Source organism: Melitaea cinxia, chromosome 16 (assembly GCF_905220565.1).
Source record: "Melitaea cinxia chromosome 16, ilMelCinx1.1, whole genome shotgun sequence".
NCBI lineage: Eukaryota > Metazoa > Arthropoda > Insecta > Lepidoptera > Nymphalidae > Melitaea > Melitaea cinxia.
In genome coordinates this window covers 4,042,263-4,052,322 of record NC_059409.1, presented here as the reverse complement: position 1 = coordinate 4,052,322, position 10,060 = coordinate 4,042,263, and the positions used below count along the sequence as shown (strand labels likewise).

At 36.9% G+C, this 10,060-nt stretch overlaps 1 long non-coding RNA gene across 3 annotated transcripts; it reads left to right on the top strand.

Moving 5' to 3' along the window:
- Nucleotides 1-3,681: 3,681 nt before the first annotated feature.
- LOC123661081 lies at nucleotides 3,682-7,098 on the top strand. 3 transcript variants are annotated; one of them, XR_006744285.1, is made up of 3 exons: nucleotides 3,682-3,864; nucleotides 3,936-4,120; nucleotides 7,084-7,098. It is a non-coding gene; the product is annotated as an uncharacterized LOC123661081 (long non-coding RNA). The 3 variants fall into 3 exon arrangements; XR_006744283.1 differs by lacking the exon at nucleotides 7,084-7,098 and adding an exon at nucleotides 4,568-4,651; XR_006744284.1 differs by lacking the exon at nucleotides 7,084-7,098 and adding an exon at nucleotides 4,199-4,261.
- The last annotated feature ends 2,962 nt before the right edge of the window (nucleotides 7,099-10,060 follow it).

Genomic DNA, 10,060 nt, shown 5'->3' with positions numbered 1-10,060 from the left:
TATAGTATATATACTATTTCTGAGTAATATACTATGATCAGTTGAATAGAAGCGGTAGTTTAAGCTCAGTTGTAAATTTATCTTGTTTTTAAATTACTGCTTCTGTATATTTTTACATACGTAATATTACTTACTCCGTATACTATTTACTTTAAATATAAACTAAGTTAAGTGTATGTGACTTTTGTAACGTCGTATTATTTTATATACGTAAATATTGGGAACATTATGAAAAAGAGTTATGGAGGTTGAAGGATAAAGTTGAATGATAAAGGATTAGTATGTGTGTGATTCATTCCCGTTAATTTGAACCAATTTAATGTTGAATTATTTGAGATGAAATTCAGTATGTGGGTAGTTACATACTAAATTTACACGAGTTCTGTATTCAAAAAGTCAAAAACGTGGAGCACAAATTGTAGTAAATCAGTAACTTGTCATTTACAAAAATTTATGATTGTACTAGAACTATAAGAAACAAAGCATAAGATGATGCTGTAGAATACAAATACATTAAATACCATAAAATACGTATCCAATAAGTCGATATTGTCAAAATATTTTTAGCCATTTTGTTGAGGATTTTTTTCTTTTTATCTATAAGTTGGTATCTGAAAAGTTTATAAAATATTTTATATTTGTATTTTAAGATCTGTATTTTTTATATTAAGTATTTTATATACAACATTTAAAAAAAATAATCATTACTATTTTGTAATTTAAATTATTTAAATTTTTATATAAATGTACCAAAATGTATGATAATGAATCCTAGAATCATAGTTTGACACAACAATACTTAAAAAAGGAAAAAGTGCAATAAATATGCAAGAAAATAAACGCTTGATTTCCAATGAAGATATAAAAAAAAGATATTACATAATGTAGGTGTTGATCATGGGAAAAATATTTACCATATTTTATACAAGTTAAAGACTGCCTTAAAAGTGCCTTAAACGTTACCTTATATTCGTATTAATCAAAATTAATTATAATTATAAAATTAAATATTTGTAATAAAATATGTTATGTATGATTTCTATGTAATAATTCATTATTATAGCGTTAAATTTTAATATTTCCAAAGTATATATAAAAATGTATTTTTAAGTACTTAGTGAAGATTGAAGGAACAATAATGTTGCATAAAAATTGTAAATTGTTTATAATTTTTTTACGCTTTTACTAAAATCTCTGTATTATTTTGTATTAAAATTAACTAAAAAATATTAGAAATTAGTTTCTTAGACATTGAATATTTCTTTTTGTGTATATTAATAAATAACAAATACACAAGAAAAACGCACTTGGTAGGTATCACACGTACATCATTACATGATATTTTAGTTTTTCAATCGTTAATGAAAACCTATAATGATATCGTGAGTAAAAAAAATTTAAAGAAAAAGTGCTATATTTTTTTTATTCGAAGCATTAAAAAAAATTACATACTAAAATAAATGATGTGAAATATAAAAACATGCAGTAAAAAATATAATTTTGAATCAATGTCAAATCGTAATGTATTGTTAATCGTCAATTAGCGACATCTGTTGACATGACAAGTATGAATATATGCAACATATTATTGACATATGAATAAACATATTAAAATCTCAATACGTATTTAGGTTATGTGGTTATTAGGAATTTTTTGTCTTTAAAGGGAAAACTTTGGTCTTACTAATCTCGTCATTTTATATATTTTTCAATTATCGACATTTATTATTAAGATTTTTTTGTATAACCTACTAATGATAAATCGAGTTGACATAGTATTTCTTAGATTTGTAGATTGGTGTTTTTGGTTTGTTAAAAAATGAAATTATCAGTATTTACAGGACTATTTTCGTCAAATATTTCATCTTTTGAATATAGCCAGTGCTGGTGAAGTAAAGTTATAAATATTTCTGAACGGAATAAAAAAAAAAAACACTTTTTATACTATTGTTATTTAAAACAAAACTCAAATATTTCGGTATTTGATTTTTATAAATATATATTTAATAAAAAGTAGACTGAAGTATAACAATGAACAAATTTGATTAGTATTCATTCCATAAAATTAAAATATTTAATGGTATTGATGGAAATGTTGTTATTTTTTAGCACATTTATGTATCTTACATTGTCATATATAGATTTTTTTAACAAAACATTTTTTATTTTATTTTGTAAGGAAATTATATAGGATCTATTGAAACCTTGTTGTTTATGAGAACCATTTGTTAAAATTTATTCTTTAACTTAAGTGAATTACTTTATTGTTTAATTAATGTAATGCAATAACTCTAATAATTAATATTAACTTTGTTATAGGTAAGTGCAATGTGCGATTTGTAAACTATTTTTGAAGTTATATTTCTTTGGCGCGTTAGGGAAAAATGATGACAGTAAAGTTTTACGATGCGCGCGCACACGATAGTGTGATATCTATAATATCTATAATCTATATATCTATAATCTATAATATATATAAACGCGAAAGGTCATTCATCACGAAATCTCCGAAACTATAACACCTACAAACTTGAAATTTGGCAGGTAGGCTCCTTATAGGAAGTAGACATCCGCTAAGAACGGATTTTACGAAACTCAACCCCTAAGGGGGTAAAATGGGGGTTGGAAGTTTGTATGAGAGTCCCATGTTTTTGACGTAAGAAACTTGAAATTTAAAATGTATGCTCTATAGACGATGAAAAGATGTCCAAATAATGTATCTTTAGAAATCAACTCCTTTTGGAGTTACAACGGGGGATGGTAGGTTGACTCGCTCATCACGAAATTTCCGAAAATATAACAATTAAAACTTGAAATTAGGCAGATAGGCTCCTTATAGGTCGTAAACATCGGCTAAGAACGAATTTTAGGAAATTCGAGCCCTAAGGGGATAAAACGGGGGTTGGAAGTTTGTATGAAAATCCTATATTTTTGAAGTAAGAGACTTGAAATTTAAAACGTATGCTCTTTAGACGATGAAAAGGTGTCCAAATAATGTATCTTTAGAAATCAACTCCCTTTTGGGGTTAAAACGGGGGATGGTAGGTTAGAAAGAAAGAAAGAAAGAAAGAAAAGTTCTTTATTGGCCATTATCATTTAAAATATTAATATTACAATTAAGTTAGAAGGCCAACCAGGTCTCTGCCTCAGCATTGCTTAGCAGCAAATTGTTACTGCTAAGGCGCTGCTCTTCCGTCAGAGCCTGCATCGGCGACTTCAGACGCCAAACGCCACAAGAACATAATGTGCTTAATAAAAAGAGAATATAAAATAAAAATCAACGAAAGATAGACACGTAAAAAAAAAAAAAAAAAAACTTAATAATGAGAAAAAAAATAACAGAAGTAACAATAAAAATATTCCAGAAAAAAAGAAAAGAAATATATAATAATATAACAGTCATACAGCCTGACTAGACTCACACAAAAGATGCTCACTCATATTTAACAGTCAAAGTCAATGTCAATAATATACTTATAGTAAATAATTAAAGAGATATATATGTAATACATAAAATAAATAATAACATTAAATCAATAAAATAAATAAATAAATAAATACATAAATAAGAAAACGTATACGGAGTGCAAGCTTCTGTCAAGGCTGTCACCAAAAACGCACACGTCCAGAGCGACAACCCGCTAACGCGAGAAAATGTCACGTCACTGTCATCAAATAAGAGTTACGACGACATATTTTGTACAAAAAATTGTTGTATTTTTGCAACGTGGTCGTGACGTGGACAATAGAATTATATGTCATGACGTGGCAGTGGTTATAGAGCGTAGTAGGGACCAGTCAAGGAGTGCAAACCCCCCGGAAACCGAGACAAAGTCCGCCCCGGCAAGTCGCGTAGACCCGTAGGTAAGTTAGGTTTTTTGCCAAGTTAATAACTGTATCTTTATAAGACGTTTAAATGTGACTCTGGATTTTAGATCGCGCATTGGGGGCGGTAAATCGTTCCAGCACCGGGAGGCCGCAAACCTGAACGATCCACGAAAGGCAGCAGTTCTGTGCGCCGGCGTCTCGAAAACATTAGTACAAGCACGCCTGGGGTACCCTCCATGCACCTTAGTCCACGCCAATTTGCCAAATAGATATTGCGGTGTGCCAGTGCTCAGTAAGTCGAACATCATTGTAGACAAGTGCATCCTCCGGCGAGACTCCATGTTCAGTATGTTCCTATTATTTAATACAGGTGTGACGTGAGCTCGCGAGGACAAACCAAAGCAATACCGTGCACAAGCATTTTGCACTCGCTGTATGAGTTTTGAAGTTCTAACAAGCAAGCATGGACCATAGACGGTATCACAATAGTTTAACTTAGATAGTATGAGTGACTCACACAAGGTTAGTCTTAGTCTCTCGCTGATATAGGGTCTAATGTTATATAGAAGCTTCAATCTATAAAAGCAGTTACGGGCGCACTCCATAATATGTTTCTCAAAGCGGAGGTCGCCATCGAGCACCAGGCCCAGGCTCTTAACGTTGACCACACACTCCACCCTTTCCCCACCTATCATTATGTTTATGGGTATGTTATCATACAGAGCAATCTTTTTTCTAGAACCAGTTACGAGGAGCTTGGATTTCTTGGGGTTCAGGACAAGACAGTTTGTTTTGCACCACCTTGAGATTGTCTTTAGGTCAATATTTACCTTATCAATAGCAGAGTCATAATCAACTGGCAAAAACGAATAGCACAGCTGCAGGTCGTCAGCATAGAGATGGTATTTGCAAAAGGTGATGCATTCTACTATGTCGGCACTGTACAACGCATATAGGATCGGCCCCAGTATAGAACCCTGAGGGACCCCACGACCTACAGACTGAACTCCCGACCGATACCGCGACCCATCAGCTCTAACCAATTCTACATACTGCTGCCTGTTCTGCAGATAACTGTGAAACCATCTTACAGCGTGGAGATCAATACCATAGTATGTTAGCTTAGACAGCAGCAGCGCAGTGTTTATTGAGTCGAATGCACGTGAAAAATCAAGCAATATGAGAAGGCTGACCATCCCCTGATCCTGGGCGGTAAGCAAATTATCGACGATGTCCGACAAGGCAGTTGCCGTGCTGTGTCCCTTACGAAAACCGGATTGTAACGATGGAAGTAGACTATTGCTCTCAATATAGTTGGTTAATTGGTCACAGACAATACGCTCTAATACTTTTGACAAGCAAGGTACTAGACTGATGGGCCGCAAATCCTGCACAGAAGTAGGGTCATTAACTTTCGGTATGGGTTTGACCATAGCAGTTTTCCAACCACTTGGGAATTCTCCTTCTGTTATTGAGCGATTAACGATCGCAACTATGGTGCGCAATGTTTGTGGCAGTGTCAGCTGGAGCATGTCTAATGATATACCATCATGGCCCTGAGCATTGGAATTGATCCTCATTATAGCCTTCAGAACCACCTCCTCACTTACCGGACTAAGAGAGAAAGTGGATGAGGAGTGACGATGATGCACAAAATAAGTAAGATCAGAAAAGTTAGTTTGATTATCACCCGGTACTGTGAGAAAATGGTTATTTATTGCATCAGGATCAGCAAGGTGTGAAGGTAAGTCAGCAGTTTTGTTTTTATTAGGTAAAACTGTATGCTTGAGGTTTTTCCACAGCTTTTTGGAGTTACCTATGTTGTTATTGATAAATTTATTAAAGTAACTCTTTTTCTCCTCTTCTATTGCCTTGGTTACTATGCTCTTCATTAGTTTATAGGATTCCTTAGTGTTCTCTGTCTTTTTTATTTTATACTTTTTATGATATTTGTTCCTAATGCGCATCATTGACCTAATAGTTTCGGTAATCCATGGATGGGGGGGATATTTTAATTTCAAGTTTATAATGGGGACATGCATGTCAAATATCTTGATTAAACAGTTGGTAAAAGACTCTACCATCTCGCTGACACTACCACACTGCTCAAGCGATTCCCAATCAGTTGAGCTTAGGTCACAACAAAACCGATCAAGAATGATATCTTTTAGTGGTCTTAATGTTCTGTAAGTTGGCTGATACTTTGGCTTTTTAATTTTGAATTCTGCTATTAGAAGGGCATGCGCACCCAGCTCTGGAATATGTTCTACATCAACCAAGCCCACAGGCATGTCAGAGCATATCAAATCTATCAGACTACTGCTACGGGAGGTAAAATGAGTTGGCTGAGTGATTATCTGTTGTAGTGAGAAACAATTCAAAAAATCACGAAATAATCTGAACCTACTGGTATTTGTCTCGAGAAGGTTAATGTTGAAGTCACCCATTAGAATTATTCCGTCATTTCGATGCAGAGCCGCTACGGAATCTGATAAGGCATCTAAAAAGATGCCAGGATCCTGCCAGGGAGGTCTGTACGCTGTACCTATAGTGATGGTTTGGTTTTGTATACGGGTCGTGATCCACATTTGTTCCACCTTGTCAGACGTAGGATATTTACAACAACGGGCATAGATTCCTTTGCGTATGTAGAACCCGACACCCCCACCTCGTCCTCCCTTAATATTGATTGATCTAGGGATGTGTCTCAGAGTGTAGCCCACCAACCTTGGAGCCCTACTCTCTTCACCAGACCTGAGCCAGGTCTCGTTAATAGCCACTATATCCGGTCTAAAATCTGTTATGGCAGCTATAAATTCATCCTGATTGGTCGATAGCGACCCCGCATTCAGAAATCCAACAGCTAGGTTTTTTTTGTTAGTCATTGTTTATAATAATTAGAGACATTAAACAATAAAAGATAGTTTACTGCAATGAACATAGATATATAGGTAACAATGAGAATTATAAACCAGTTGTTATTAGATACCGTAGGTGTGGACTTGAATATTGTATGTAGCATGTATGTATAGTTAAAGTAGTGAATGTATGAGTTAAATACTGTTTGTGTGCAAGCAAATGTTAGGTAGTGAGTATAATAGTGGGAACTGCTATGAGTATATAGTGTAATAGAGACATTATATGAGTGAGCATCAGCTGAATCAGTTTGAAAAATTCTGTAAATGAACTTAAATACAATGTTTATAAGTAGATACTGTGTTTCATTTCCTATTCTAACTAATCTTTCAATTTTAGGTCGAACAGTTGTCGCCAAACACCCGTGACAGGTCATCTTCCGAGCGAAACTGATGAACGGGGCCTCCATCCATCCGACGTGCGAAGATTCGTCCTCGCTTCGTCCAGCAGTAGCGCCACTTGAGCCGGCCGCACTCCTCGCGCACTCTGTGAAAGAGCACGCGGTTGCGGCGCGTCAGGCGCTCGTTGACGAAGACGCGCGCGCCCCCGTCCGCCGCCAGGCCGCGCCGCACGCGCGCCGCCTGCAGCAGCTCGTCCCGCAGGCCGCGGCGCGCCAGGCGCACCACGAGGCGGCGCGGGCGGCCCGGCGCCTGGCCCGGCGCCGGCGCAGCGCCCACGCGCTCCGCGAACACCACGTCGCGCGCCTCCAGCGCCACGCCCAGCTGCGCCGCCAGCACGGTCACCTCGCGCGTCGCGCTCACGCCCTTGTCCTCGGGCAGGTGCCCGATGTCGAGGTCGGACAGCAGCGCCTCCTGGTCCCGCTCGTTGAGCTCGAGTTTGAGCTCTTCGACCTTGCGCTCGAGTGCGACGACTTCCTCCGCGCTGCCGGCGTCCTGGCGCTTCTCGAGAGCGTCCAGCCTCTCTTCGACGCTACTCATGCGCTCGTTGAGATTCGAGAGAGACATCCGCAGCTGTACCAGCTCCTCCCGAAACTCCCTCATAGCGGCGATGCTTTCTGCGACCTCGCGTCGAAGGTCGACGACGACGGCCGCAGTCTCCACGACGACGTCCTCGGACGTCGCGCCGGGAGAGCTAGAGGGGCTCCTGCTCGCCTCCTCGATCCCCTTCACTGGCGTCTGGCTATTGTCGCCTTTCCGAAAGTTCCGCTTGCAAGCGGGGCAGGACCAGTCTCTGCAAGCCTGACCCCTGTCCGAAATACCGACACACGCCCTGTGGAATTTGTTCGGGCACAGGGAGCAGGTGACGGCACCTGTCGGCGAGAGAAATTTACCGCATCCCCCACAATTAACCATATTTGCACTGGTACTAATTAGTTCCACTATTTATAGCAATAAATGCGCAGACACTCAATTCACAGAGTACCCTCTATATAATATTATTCGAGTTATTATATCGCGAGTTTTCTTTGGGAAAGAACTCACCCAGAGTGTCACCCACAATGCCACAGCGTCACAGGCACACAACACTCACAACCACGCGTTTCAAAGAGGGTAAAAGTACGTATTTTTATTTTAAATTGCGAGAAATCACAGATGTGAACTGTACCGTTTGACGTCTCAAATGTCAAGGTTGACTCACTCATCACGAAACCTCCGAAACTATAACAGCTACAAACTTGAAATTTGGCAGGTAGGTTCCTTATAGGGCGTAAACATCCGCTACGAGCTGATTTTACGAAAATCAATCACTAAAAGGATAAAACGGGAGTCGACAGGTTGTATGAAAGTCTTGTTTTTGAAGTAAGAGACTTGAAATTAAAAATATATGCTCTATAGATGGTGAGGTAGTGTGCAAATAATGCATCGTAATCTATATATATAAAAGAGAAAGGTCTCTAACTCACTCATCACGAGAACTCAAAAACCGCTGGATGGTCTATCCATCCAGGTTGGACAAAGATAAAATTTGGCAGCGTGGTAGATTATAGTTAGCAAACGTCCGTTAAGAACGGATTTTACGATATTCCACCGTTAAGGGGGTATAATTGGGGTTGATAGTTTGTATGAAACATATACAGCCTGAAAATAAAACTAAAAATTGGTGTATAGAGAGATTTTATAAAAATAACTAATGAATTATACTAAACTGTGCCTTTTAAAAAGTTACTCAGTTTGATAAGCATTTCAAGTGACTGAAATAAAAAAATAATTTGCGTTAAACATCTTAATAGTAATGCATATCTTCATAACCATGCGAACATAGTCGCGGCCAACAGTTAGTGTATTATAAAACAAAGTCCCCAAGTGTATGTGATCGATTCGCTCAAAATCTACTGAACGAATTTTCATGCGGTTTCACCATTGGAGAGAGGGCTCCACCATTGGCAAGAGGAAGGTTTACGGTACGGCTAAGCCAAATTTGATGAGAGTTTCACTGGAAGTTTGCCGGGAAAACTTTGTGACACACTAATTTCAACGTGGGCGAAGCCGCGGGCACAGCTAGTTGCTATATATATTGATGTTGTGATAACAAAAAACCGACACCCTGAAGTTAGCTACTAGGAAGAAGTTAGCAACGTGAAGTTAGCTAGCCAATGAAGTATAACTTCTTACGTGCGTAAATAAGTACACACACACTTTTTTTACATAAATTTGTTAATTGCATTGTAATATTATAATAAAAATAATATATTAATTATTTTTAATAAATAAATATAGTATATTTAAAATTAAACCTCAAGATGAAGCTAATAGAATGTGCAAATTTTAAACTCAGCAGTATATCAGCGTTTTGTCATATAATTTGCATTCACTGATAGTGGCGGTAAAGGAAAACGCAATGCAATTAATCTAATCTCTATGAGTTGATTAGTGGATTAAATTATGATTCAATGAATTTTGATCGAACTACAGGTGTTTTATAAATATAAACTTCATCCATACTGTAGCGTAAAAAAATAGCCGCTTATCTGTTAATAACCGCTTGTCTGCCTTAATTTATATCGAATAATAATAAAATTAGAATGTAATCGATTACTAAACGACCATATTGTTCAATTTATCAAATATTATAATTATTTTAAATTAAATTAATTCCATGAAATACCATGCTCAAAATCTGATATCACCTGATGGTAATTAATGTAAGTTACTTCAAAGACAATAACCTCTTACAATTAGGCGGACCGTACACCTGTTTGCAAACCTAGTGACATAACAACATCCAAAAAATATCTCATTTTTGAAGTCAGTAAAAAAGCATATTAAAATATCATAATTATATATCAAGTAATCCTGTCCTAATCACTATCTGTAAAACAATTAAATGCTTATCGACTGTATTTTTATGAATTTAT